Consider the following 13,964-nt stretch of genomic DNA (forward strand, 5'->3'; position numbering starts at 1 on the left):
TGCAGCTCACTGCTGCGTACAACGATAGAGGCTGGTGAGTAATGAGGGAGAGAAGATGTCAGACATGAATGCCCTTGAAATAGGCTATTCTAATGCTATCGTGTTGGGATCGGGAGAAGCGCATTATCCTCAAGTTTGTGTGAATGAACCAGGGCTATTTGGCAGCTCTGTAATTCATTCAGCTCTTTTTTTTTTTTTTTTTTTTTTTCTCCTCAGAGTAAAACACCAAACTCATTCATTATAGTTGGCTTCAGGGCTCTTGGGAGCCACCCTGAAAGCTCTCCATCTTCAGCATGGACAGCTAATCTGGACAAATAATTTCAAACAGTTTAAGAAACAGTTTGACCCCCCAAGGAAAATAACTGAAGGTCAAAGGGACATCTCGGTGTGTATCTGTGGAGAATATAAATCGAGTTGTTTATTCCTTCTCTCTGGAGCCCAGCAAGGTTCAAATTCAGTTTATAAGCTTATCACCAAAATTCATTTTATACAGTACCTTAAACATAAACTCCCACTCAGCCCGATCAAAGCTTTTCCAGCACGAAGCAGCTGAGCTACAATCAGTCCCCTTGTTCAGTTGGCCAAGGCAGGGTTCTTAATCAGTATAAAAACACGAGGAGTCAAATGGGAGGTTTTAATAAAACGGGTTTGATCGACTTCCAAGGAGGTGGCAGAGGTCTGTGGAAAGAAACATTCCTGCCAGCTCCTCCGAAATTCGTGTGAGCCCCGTGGAGTGCCAGGGAGTGAGAGGACCCTGCGGCTCGCTGGTGACTGCCCTCATTATCCTCGGCAGAGGGTGCACCCCCTAACCCTTCGCTCTAATCCACCTCCAGCCTCAACTCCTCGAGTTCCCTACTCCCGAAAACTCATTTATCTCGGCTCCTTCCACTGGAAAACAATCAAGCCCCTGGGCTTTGCCAGAGATCAAAGTGTGATTGCTCCAGTTGTCTCGGTTTCCAAATCTATTGCTTCTTTAGATGCCGTTGCTGCTTATTCAGACAAAGCAGCTCTGTGCTGAAAGTCCACAGCAGCTGCAGATTAGAGACTGGGCAAAGTATAGGAAGTGATGCATGCAGGACAGCACCCTTCTCTCTTCCTGGATGTTCGCTCAGTTGCTTAAGTGAGAGCTGAGGTACCCCAAGAGCACTGCAGGGACGTGGCTGTCCCCAGCAGCCTTGTTGGTGGCACTGCTACAACGCTCTTCCAAATGCAGGGCCCTGGGTGACAGCCTCTGCTTGGTGGTGATGCCACATGCACCCAGACGTGCCCTGCAGACCTGTGCATCGGGCTGGAAGCTCTTGCCCTCTTTTGAACCGGAGTTAACATCAGTGGGGATGCACCGATCACCCTGAGCACACAGGGAGATGGGTTTTGTCAGGGCCCAAGGCTTCGGTGTGGTTTGGGGTTGTCACAAGCTGGATCTCCTGCGTTACAACATGGAAGAATCAGGATAATGCCACCGCCCTGTAATCAACTCCCTGGTGATCTCCCAGCCTTTCTGAATTTTCTGTGCTACAAATTGTGTTATTCCAAAAAATTGCAAGCGCTGACTACCAGAAACCATTTTACTTCCCTAAGAATAGCTCAGATGTCTGTCTCTAAATGGCTAAAATAAAGATCGTCACAAAACATTCATGGCACAGAGAGTAAGAACCAGTGGGGAAAATGAGGCCTTAATGAAATAAAATGATTCTTTGGATTAGCTCTGGACTTCAAACATTTAGGGCCAGAAAATTAATATGAATTAAATTCCGATCCATGCAATTAAGTTACGGTAAGAGGGCAGCAAGGCCATTTTAGATTCATGTGCTGGTAAAAAGGAAAAGAAATAAGTAATGAAGATGTACTTCTGCATTCATGAGTCCTCTCCTCTCTCCAAAAGGCTGTCAGAAGGAGTTAGCAATAAAACCAATGTAACTGAGATTGTTTGAGCAAGATAGCTCGCTGACATGACCTATTCACACATAAAAGTCATCAGCAAACATTTCAGCCTAGAAAACCACTCAGATTTGGCAGGAAGACCTTTTCTCCCTTTGGAACTGTGCTTGAAACTAAGCATCCCTTGCAGGCATCAGCCTTGTTAGGTGCATTACTGCCCCAAGGAGTTTAATCACTGGAGTTGTAATCTCTCTTTGGGATAATTTGAGCAGATTCTTCTCTCCCTGAAGAGCCATTGGAAGAAATCTCTAGTTTCAGGAACTACATGCATCATCTCCATTTTTGAAATCACCTCTCTGTTCTATTTCTGTCTTTATGTCATCGTTATCACTTTCATAAATAGAGCAGAGTTTGCTTTTCGCTGTTGCTGTTTGTTTGGGTTTGTTTTGTTTCAGATCTTCAGCAGAGAAAGTGAAATTGAGTAGATGCACATGGAAGTAGTCAAACCTCGAGAACCTCTCCCTGGGAGGCTATCTGGCTGTCTGCTGGGGATCCATCTTCTCTCCAGCCATGTCACCACGATGTCAGCAAGCCTACAGAGGTCTACACGCAATGTGCAAAGCATCTAAGTGCTGCAGCCAGTGCTTTTGTATACAAAGTATTCTGTTTAAAGGAAAAGCTAAGCGAATTACTAGATAAACAAATAGAAATGAAGTACTGTTATCTCTCATTTCTGCCTCGTTAACTGCCCATCAAACTTAGGCTTCTTGTGCATCCACCTCTCTTTTCCCCACCCAGTGACAGGCAGTTCAATTTCCCCCTGCAGTCCTGACCACCTTGCCCACATCTCTGGCCTCAGGGCCCCAACCAGGTGTGATCTCCACCTTGGCACCCCCACAGCCCATCTTCATCCTGGTGTTTCCAACCAGCTTCTTCCTGCTTGCTGACAGAAGTGTTCTTGTGTGCAGTTACAACTGCCATGCTACTGAATCACTGACAGATGCAGGACGGGACTTGAGTCAGGAGATTTCTAGGAATAGCACATCTCTCCCGTGCTGCTGAACTGCCTCTCTCTGAATGCTTCTGAGCTAGGGATTTGAAGAACTCTTCTGTTTTTTAATTTCACCAAGCAAGATGCATCCTGATTCTGGGTAATGAGATCTCATCATTCACTTTCCTAAAAAAAATTAAAAATGAAAATGCCTTGTTCACTCAGTTCTTTTTACAAGTTTTTTTTGTGTGTGTAAAGTATTGCTCACCTGCATTTTTCACCTGTACATACAGTGACAGGTTTATACCAGGTAGTTTGCTGTACTGTCACTGAAGAAGGCAGCTGACAACCTCATTCAGCTCCTTTAAAGCCTTGCCAACCAGACTTAGAGATGATCAGTTTTGACGCACTGCTCAGTCTTAGTCACGATATTAATCGCGCTCCGTGTGAGATAACAACAGGTTTGATCCCGCACCTTTGAGAACAATGAGAGGTTTGTCATCGGTTTCTGAAGGAACAGGATGGAGGTTTCATTCTTTCCTCATTTTTGTTTCGTCCACGTGAGAGGAATCATGTAGGATAGCAAGTGGAGTAGCTCAGCGTAAAGCCCTCATTCTTCCCAGCCCATGCTGGTCACCAGTTGGTGACATGGTTAACTAGTGACCTCGTTATCAGTAGGACAGTGAGAAATGTTCACAGTGAATGATTTCATCTGTTTTACTACAGCATTTATGTAGTATATCACATAGCAGCCAGTGCTCATTGTTGTCTGAAGCAAGATACCAAACTTCATCAGTCTCGACTAGCACAGCAGCTGATGGCTTCCTATAAATGAGGGCAGTTTTTTTTCTTTGCCTGCCAGGCTGGATGCAATATCTGTGAGAATACTCACCAGCTTGCTCCCTCCTTGCAGCCTCTGCAAAAGTGAGCCCATGATTCACCCACGCTGGCCAAGCATGGGAATGGGCAGCCCAGGGAAGTGGTGGAGTGCACGTCCCTACTTAAGAGACATGTGGATGTGGCATTAAAGGACGAGGTTCAGTGATGGGACTCAGTAGGTCAGGTTGATGGTTGGACCTGATGATTTTTAAGGTCTTTCCCAACCTAGGTGATTCTACGATTCTGTGATTCGTGTACCTGCATCATGGTGCCCTGTCTTCTGCTGTGTGACCCCAGACATCCTGGGATGGCCAAGGAAGCAAATTCTGGGGCAAAGCAGCGGAAAGGCACAAAGGAGACAGGGAAGTGTAGGGGTTGTCTCACCCACCATAAGGTCAGCTGCAGGGTTAGTGGTACCCAAGCTTCATAATCTGCAGGGCTGAGTGCTGTGCTCCTCCCTATTCAGCATGGAGAGAGAGCTGCCCAATGCGCCACTGCCAAAGAAACTTGGGGGACCTGCACTTAAATTTGGACAGAGCAACTTCTCAGTGCTGGCTGGGGGATTTGGACACAAGCATGAATGATTATGCAAGGGACAGGAGTCATGAGATCTCTGGTGAAAGAAGGAAAAGGAAGCGTAGTCTGAGAACATAACGCCCAGATCCCAAGAAGAGGACAGGATTGTGTTAATGTAGTTATGTGAATAGTGTGAAAGATGATTCAGGCGTTTCCATGAGCCTGATCCACGTAACCACATGCTGGATAGAGCTGACAGATCTGCGTGTGGCTCTGTTGTGCTTTAGGGCATTGTCCCACCCCGATGCTGTGCTGGCGAGGAAGGTGACATCCCCCCCGGGGGACGCCTAGCTTGTCATGCAGCAGCACCTATATTTTCCCAACCAAAGCCAGCACCAGCCACTTTGCCAGGAATGGGAGAGCCACACCCCATCTCCAGAAGAAGAGGGGATTGCAACAAGCATCCCTGAAAAAATGTGCAGCTCATAATGGCTGCAGGCCACAGCAGGCCATTTGCTATCCTTCAATTAGCGATCTTCCACATGAGTCACCAGCGAGCACGGCAGCAAGGGACCTGCAATCTGCAAGGGCCATATCTAAGTATTCATTGACAGGACTGGTAGCACCACTTTTTTTTTTTAAGATTGCCCAACCTGTCTTTATAAGAGCCCATTTTTAGTTGCTCACAGCTCTGCCAGCCCTTTATCTGTTCCAAATCACATGTTTCAAGCTTCGTGCTCGCCTACAGCTCATTGCTTGTTTGTTGGGGTTGGGGGTTCGGTTTGGTTGAGTTTGGGGAGGAGATCTTTCTGTTTAACCAGTTCAGCTGTTTCCAAGTATGATCTTTGTTAAAAATAAATAAATAAATAAATAAAGATAAATAAAGAATCAGATGGTTTTCTTCCTACAATTGTTCCCTGTGGCAGAGTACTGATATTTATCACGTGGATGGTCCTCAGGTTGTGAATTTGTTGTGAAAGACCATGCCAAATGATCTCCTGGTGGTAATGAGATCACAAACAAGCCGCTGTATGGGGTCACAGTAGGTGAGTAGGTGACGATGGCCCTTCCTTACCGCGGCTACTCCCAACCGCACCAGCAGCATGGGAGCAGCCATCTGATTGCAACTCTGAAAGCCCAGCAGCGAGGCTGTCCCAAAAAAAGCCTAAGGAGGGAAGGCTGAGGAATCTGAGATGAGTGCTGGAGCAGGAGAGAAGGGCTCGGTGACTTGGGTCTTCACGCAGAAGCTGGGGACACACGAGTGTCTGCAAACCAGAGAGTGCACCCTGAAGGCACGATGTGATCCGCTCCTTCCCTGCAAGGGTGAAGTCTGCTTGGATTGAAAGAATGACCCGTGAGCCTGCCGTTGCTATCTGCCTCTGTCATCAGCTTTCTTTTAGTTCAGAGAGACGAGCCCTGCCAGCTCCTACAAACTAATTTAGAAGAGGCTCTAACTAATTTCGGGAGGTTAATACGTTCCATATGCTCCGGGCAGATACGTGAGAATGATAGGCATGTGGCTGCTTTTCGGACCTGGGAGATTGTTGTGCCAGAAAGCCACCATCAATCAATCAATTAGCATTGATTAATTAGAGGGGAGATGAAGGACAGGAGAGATACTGTAATCCTGTTTTCTGAACAATGGATCTGAGCACGTGTAAGGTCCGAGCATTCCTGAGCCAGGAGGTGTTTGGAGCGGGGTCAGAGACTGTCTGTGGTGGGAACAGCATCTGAGGGGAAGAGGAGGTGTGTTTTGGAGGAGGAAAAAGGGATGAGGCTTTCTGCAGTGAGATCAGGCAACTATAAAGAGGGAACGGGTGGTAGAAGAGGGGAAAGGAGCTAGAGGGCTAAAGACAGGGAAGGGCAGAGAGTAAATCAAGGGGGAGATACTTGTATGGGGGTAGGGGTGGGGGGCAAGCCTGTCCAGTTCTCACTTTTCCCCATCACTGACTGGAACAGGACTAGCTTTTCCTGCCTCCCAGCCCCAGTCCCACCTGCACCATGTCATACTGGAGGTCCCTTGCCACAGCCAGGCTGCAATGGGGAGGAAGCAGAGAGCAGTTCACAAATCCCCCCTTGGGGTACCTGCTGGTCCCCACACCTGCACAAGGGTGTGATAGGATCAGCTTGGACAGGTATTTGCAGCACCAGAGGGCACCAGATAGCAAGGAGCAGGTGTCAACTGGGCCCTTGGGGCTACAGAGATGAGGGGGACAAGCTGGAAAAGCAGACACGAAGGGCTATGTGCCACAGGTGGCAGCATCAAGAAGCATACCTATTTTTGCATTTGCTCTTTGGAACCAACTTGGAATAACTCTCAAGGTGCGTGCCTCCTGGAATTTCTCTCTCTGCCCTGTTAAATCAAGGAAATGAGGCTACAACGTAAATATAACTTGACCTCCTCTGAACCGGGCATGCCTATAATGCATGTACCCCAAACACAGCTTTGCAGAAAGTGTAAAACACTTCGAAGAAAAGGAAACCACCACAGCTACTTCTCTTTGCAAGCATGGTGAAACTTGTGCTGCTGATCTGCATGGTCAGGACTCATTTACAGCCCCAGAAGCAATCAGACACCTGGGAAAACTTTTCAGCCCTTGCACTGTCTCTTGCAGCCCCCTCAGCCCTATGCAAAAGACACCATCTGCACTCCGGGGGTGTCTGTCACTGAAAAGATCGGCCTCAGTCATTTTCCTTTCCTCTGTTAACAAGCAGGGTGGCCAGAGGGCCCAGAGGCACTCCAGGTGACACACATCCGATACCATCGCTTCAGCTCTGGAAAAATCAGGCTTCCTTTTTTCCCCTCTGCGTCCTTGTGCTTCTGAAATTAGATCTCCTTAGATGTAGGGTAATTAATATGAGTCCTCTCCTCGAAAAAAGGCACTTTAGTCAGTCTGCAGACCTAAGTCTCCAGCTGCATGGCAGAGACAAGCATTACATCTTTCATACACAGCCTGCTCCAAACCCAGACTCGGGACTCTAATGGACTCTTGAAGAGAAGCAGCTGTGGACGAAGCAGGCTCCCAGCCTGCAAAACAGTCAGGGGAAGAGAAAATACCCTACCTGGCATGATGATTTATGGATGCGTTCAGAGCAAGACTTTCAGCTGTTCCCCAGCTACACAGCTATCTTCTCTATCTCCTCTACAAACCGTATCTTCTAAATCCCCCAGTTAGCCTCTCTCCCCCTAAGCTCTTTAGTCAGGTCACTTCATTTTTAGCCTTGGGTTTTGTCACAGCGACTGCTCAGAGCAAGGGAGGCCTCCTCTGCAGAGGTCACCTCGGTGTCTTTCAGCCAAATTATCTGCTGTGGCTCTGACAGCTCCTCATTTAAACTCAGTTTCCTATCGCTCTGCTTGAGCTTCACAGCAAGCGGGGCCACCAAGAGTGAGAGGATGTGGTTTACCAATCACATCAGCGATTAGAAACACCTTGTTTTGGAAGGAAAACTAAGAAAAACACGAGGATGCTGCTGAATAGCAATAAGCACTCGGAAAACCTTGATGTGTCATCTTAATCATCTTCCTATTCATGAAAGCACTTGAAACCTCTTGCAAGGTTATGATAAGGAGTCACTCACCAGCGTTACCAGAAGACAAAGCGTTCTGTTTTCTCAGAGCAGCAAGTTACAACACGCGAGCGAACGCTGTGTGCCGAACACTTTTCACCTCCCCGTTCCCATCCAGAACTGTATTTACCCCTGATAAACGATGAACTATGTCCTGCAGCTGCGCTACATATTTCAGCCTCACAAGGGCAGGAGGAAGGTCACCGCGATTCTAGAGCGCTGTCTATCGAGACAAGGGGACTTGGGCTGTATCGTGTGCTGTGTGTTTCGGTGCTGCCCAGCTTTCTGCTGTTTCCCCTGTCCCTCGTTTCCCTGGGGACACACCAGCAGTTTACAGGCACTGCTCTGCTGCTAGGCTTGGCCAGCTCATGCGCTTCTCCCTTCTTCTGCCGAACACTGTCTTGTTCCTTTAAACCCTGCTTAACCTTGCTTTGGTTCCTGTTTCTGTGCAGGGCCCGCAGGCCAACAGAGAAGTGAAAGCAGCTATTTCTGCTTCTTTCCACAGCGCTGAGCAGTGTCTCTGAATGGCTGAAAATGAGTAAGGGCCAGAGACATCGCCGAGAGGCTGAGTGGACTTCCAGATCCACTCAGTTCCAGCTCAAAACGAAGGGCACCCTTGTAGGGACCCTCTGGTGCAAAGCTTCAAGCGTTCCTCTGGTAATGGGAGGTTGCTTCACTGCTAACAACACATGGGCAGGCCCCAAGGGAGCTGAGCACCCAGGTGGGCCTCACCTCGCTGAACACGAGCTCTCTAATAACGTCAGGTTGTCATCAAGGCCTCCTCAGCACACAAAGCATGAAGACAGAAAAAGAAAAGCTCATCACACCCATTTTGTGCTTATTCTGGGCTGGAACTAACTGTTCCTGGAAGGTGCCTCTTTGTCTCCACAGGGAGTGGAGACCAGCTGAGGCTGGATGGCGAGCTATCAGATGGCTGGGGTTAGGCGAAAGGAATCTAAACCATCCTGAATGGCTGTGTTTATCTGGGTCTTCTGCCAGTCCACGCATCTGTATTTAGGATCTCCTGGTGCTGTTACTTGCAAGGCATCCACAGGGGTGTTAGGTGGTGCCTCCAGTGACCTGATGTCTCCGTTGCTTTCTGGATGGTTTTGTTCTCTGGGACTTATGTCCCTTCAACCAGGAACGTAAGTCTAGAAGACCAAAGAGGATGGAGAAGAAAGAGAAGAAGTTGCATCTTCCCTGTTCTTAATGGTGTCTGTAGAACTAAGGCCCAAAAGTGCCTTAAACAAGTGAAAAGTGTATCTGGTGACTCCTGATTTCCTATGGATTTGTGTTTATGACATATCTCTGATGCCTAATAGTGTACAAATGCCAATTAGAGCTTCTCCCACACTTGGGGAGGTCATGATGTTCCACTCCCACGTAAATTGTCTGATGTCAACCACGGTTTCTGCTTGAGCTTTTCTGCCAGAGGAGGCATGTGCAGGGTATGTCTCTTCTAGAGAGCCAGCTATTTTCCTGACTGGAACTGGCCTTTGAGTTCAAAGATCTGGGCAGGATGGGAGAAATATCTAGCTAGACTTCCAGCAAGTACAGCAAGCCTCTCAAAAACACAAAAAGGACCCGTTTGCCCACTCCTACTGTGAAAAGTAAACAAAGAATGCAAATACTATTTCCTCTGCACAACTTCCAGAGAAAAGATTTCTTCACCTCTGCCTTTTTTCCCCGTTACCTCACATCTTCGAAGGCATGGGCTTGGCATGTGGTGGGAAGAGAGCAGTTGTTTTTGTTATTTAGATACAAGGCATCTTAAAGTATGCTAGTTACTGCTGAGTTGGGTGGAGAAGGCTTCCGGATGGAAAATAGTGCCTCCCTTTCCAAAGGGGGGGAAAAAAAAAAGATAGGTACTTAGAAAGGTAAAGGGCAATTCAGTCCTTTGTATGCTCGTATCATAAAACTGAATAAGAAATAATTACCATAAGTGAGGCAACCAGTTCCTACACCCTCTGCAACCTGGATGGCATCCTTCTGTGTCATCAAAATAAAAGTTACTTGCACAAAACACATTGCTGACTACCTTATCTCAGTCACCTGATCTCGCACACACAAAAGGAGAAGACCAAAGTCTTCTAAATCATGTCTCTATGCAAAGAAATGAATTACAAAGGTTTGAACTTAATTTCTTTCTCCCAAACTATTGGCACTAGGACAGGCATGTGATTTTATCCCTAAACAGGGTGTTCCTTAGGCTCTTTGCCAATTTAATTGGCTTATTCATATCCTTCCCTTCCAGATTACCTCAGGGTGATTTACATGTTGGAGGCCTATAAACACTGATGATTCAGTGCATGAAAACCAAAAACATTGTTCAGTGCCTGACAGGGTCCTCACCGCCTTTTGCCCCCAAATTAATTGTTCTTATTGGGACAACCTAACTAATAATCAACCTCTGACATCATCCTAATGTTATACAGACAAAATAGTTTCTAAAAAACAATGGGACTATTTTCGTGGGTTTTTTTGTTTGTTTGTTTGTTTTTACTGGTGTTTCCAGGTACTCTGCAGGAGCAAACAACAGGCGAGCTTGTCAAATGAGGTGCTCCCAGCCCAGCTTCTTCAATCTACTGGACATTTTGAAGATGGACTTCTTTTGATTGTCCATGAATAACAGCTCGGACTGAGCTCTAATAAGAGATGCAATCACAAAGATAATTTCATTTTCTCTCCCTACAAAACATAACTTTCCTTCCAGCAGTTCAACAGACACTTAATACGGTGTTATTTAGATTGAGCAGGTGGACACCTGACAATTTGAAAACAAATTTCCTTCACATGTTGAACCTGAACTCCACATTTAGGAAATTTTCTGCAGGCCAGTTCATGCCAACTTTACCTTCAACGAATAACAAAACAAGCAAAGGTTTGTATTCTTGCACAAAGAAAAGGCTGAGAGGTTTGTTTTGCCTTTGTGCTGATTAAACTCTTGCACTGCCATGTACCTTCTTCTTCCTGCAACATGAACAACCTTGATAAAATGCAGCAGAAAACTTTTCAGGATGCATCTCTCTACATTTTTGGTAGCAATTTACTATTGTTTCAGTACTCTCACAGGAAACAGTCGCTGAGTCTCCCTTCAGGGGGAGATTACTACAGTCCATGTTCTAACGGCCCCGTTCTCTCCTTATGCTGCATAGCCCTGCAGTGTCTTTCATAGGAAAGCTCGCTGCTTCTGATCTAACCCTACTACCAGCTACACGGATACTGATGCAAATCCACCACCCCTCCTGTACATTTCCATTTTGGCACCTAAAAAATTCTCTGTGCTTAACACTCAGCTCCCTGGGACCATCAACCCTCTCTTTTTAATCCATTTCCCAGTAAGATTTACATGTCTTTAAACCCACAGCTCGCCTCATAAGGCAGTCTCACTGTTCAGATACCTGTTTTCCCAACGTCTCTGGTATATCATCTGCTAATAAAGTTTGTATTCTTTAATAACAGAGTTTATGCACTTAAATACCTGCCGGAGGACGAACACATCTGCACCACGCCAGCTGAAGTATTTCAAAGTCCAGCACTTTTAAATCAGCTCAAATGCCTTAAAACTAGTTTCCCTGTTTGCACTGACAGTTGTGGTTACAGGTGTTACGCACTTAAAAGCTCTGCCTAGATATTAAAACTTGCACATAGCTTCATTCATATTTGCCATCACTGACTGTGTTTATCTGTGAAGAATCTGCAATACATTTGTCATGCCCACACTGCCTTTATATAACATGTTCATGCAGAAGTTCCAAGCAACATCACAGAATCATTACCGTCCACATATGTAAATGCAAGCGAACCAGTCCACGAGGCATTTAATATATAAAACACAGGGAGAACAAGCATGTAATGAAATGGTGGGAAGAACAGGGGGTGAACTCCCTGGAATTAAAGCATACATGTATATAATTTTTGTAAATGGCAGGAATGCTTCACTCCTACTGAATGCTTTTAAAATATTTATACCACATACAAGCCAGTAAATAAGATTCAGATCTCATAAGAAGTCCTTTATAGGACCTGATCATCTAGAGTGTTTGAGAGATTGCCCAACAGAGAGAACTAAGCCCAACCTGCACCAGATTCACTTCAGGAAACTGGCGAGCTGGCAGCCCTGAGAATTCCACCTCTTTGATCCACAATGAGCAAGGATAATAAGGGTGTATGTACTCACCCTCCTCTACTTTTCACTTTCTTCAAGGAAAAGAGTTCTGCTGATTCAGGGCTCCGGCCATGGCCCGAGAGAATTTTGTTCTTACACTCCCCACACATCAAACCTCTACTTTTTAAGAAGTTCTCAAGATTTTCTGGCTCTTTACTTAATTCAAGCAATTATGGTAACAGGCATTTCTTTGTTGCCTGTCACCGAAGTATTTTAAGCGCTTTGAGCCCTGTCTCATTTTATACTTCTTTCTGAAGGAGTCAGTTCTGGCCTTCAGCTCTTTGTTTTCTTTCAAAACCTTATTGAACGAGCTGTGCTCCTCTGCGTTCACTTCAAGGACAGAATGTTTTCTTTTGTCAGGATAACTCCTATTCTGAAATGTCTCAAACTTATGATCGAATGCAAAAACAAAGTTCTCCCTTCCATTTATTCCCGCTAAGAGCATCCCGATGATGGCTGTGCCTTTCAGATAACCACTAGAAACTACATGCTGCGGGTAACAATGTAGGAAACGACGCTGAATTCTCGCTCAGGATAACTCAGGCAGGAAAAGTCATTAATGCACTTTACTTGGGTATGCCCAGGTTATGTTTTATGTTGTGACAGGGGCTGGAAGATGCAGTAGGTCTGCCCCACTCATCCACATTGGTGCTTTCCCCCAAACCATGAGGGTGAGCGTGTGTCATGCCAGCGCAGGTATTGCACAGAAAGCCGGCTTCCACCAAAGTCAACAGGAAAACAAAACAGCCTAGGAGTCAGAGCTTCCCTTTCTTTACTCTTATTTAAATGTCAACCAGCGTTTTATGTGGTTGTTTATTAAATAATAATAACACAATAATGCCCAGAGGCTCCAATTAGGACCGGGAAGTCGCTGCAGCCGGATTGTGCAAACGCCAGGGAAGGGACGGAGGGCTGGGAATTGGACGCCTCCCCAGCAGCTCCTCTCGGCAGGCGGGGAGAGCTTCTCCCAGGGCTCCCCGGCACCGGAGCAGCTAATCCTGTTGTGTGCGTGGGAGTTTTATGCTACTTCGGTTTTCAGGGTTGTCTTTTTTTTTTTTTTTTTTTTAACGTCAAGATATAGAATAACCAGGAAGGCATGCCAACGAGGTTTTCTTCAAAGTGGCCGAGCCCACAAAGGGAAAAAAAGAGCGCATGGAGATGTATATGCTAATTCCGATTAATTAAAACCAGAATGCTGGAGTGAAGCCGGGCAGTCTTTATTAGCTAATGTTAAAACAAAGGGGTGATTCGCCTTCCTTTCAGACGAATGCCATCATGGCAAAGTTCAGCTCGCTGCAGTGACTTACTCCTCCTCGCTTTACACCAGTGCGAGTATGGGATCCGGTCAGGCCCCGTCAGGAAGGACTCGGAAGCTGATAACGAAACAAAAGGACAAACACAAGGCACAAGGGGAGGACAATCCGAGGAGCGGGATAGGAGCGAGCATGTTGCTCTTGGCAGAAAGCAACTGGCAAAAATTAATCGCGTACTCAGCCTCTCGCTCGGTTCTTTTTGTTTTGTTATGAAACAGGCTTTGTTTTTCTTATAGAGGAATGGGATGTATTTCAGCAGAGCAATCTGAGCTGGGTAGGCTTTATGGCAGAAGTTTGTTTTATAGGGAGATTTGGCTGAAGACAGAGCGGATTTGGTTCACCAGGTGAGTGCAGTTGTTCCAGGCTGGAGCGAAAAGGGCGGCATGAATGAGAGCCCTCAGAGCAAAGCATGAGGAGGTAAGGAAGGAAGTGATCAGAGGAAAGCTGAGGTGGACCAGAAGCACAGACACAAACCCTGAATTAAAACTGTGGCAGAACAATGCAGGACCACAAAGGCAAGGTCTGAAGCTGAAGAGAACATCATGGCATGATGTGAACATCACGGCATGACGGAACATCATGAAGGGGCACAAGGGTGGCGAGGTGCTGCTGCATGGCAAGGAGAAACAGGGAGGAGGGTAGTGAAAGCTTT

Source organism: Anas platyrhynchos, chromosome 3 (genome assembly GCF_047663525.1).
Source record: "Anas platyrhynchos isolate ZD024472 breed Pekin duck chromosome 3, IASCAAS_PekinDuck_T2T, whole genome shotgun sequence".
Lineage (NCBI taxonomy): Eukaryota > Metazoa > Chordata > Aves > Anseriformes > Anatidae > Anas > Anas platyrhynchos.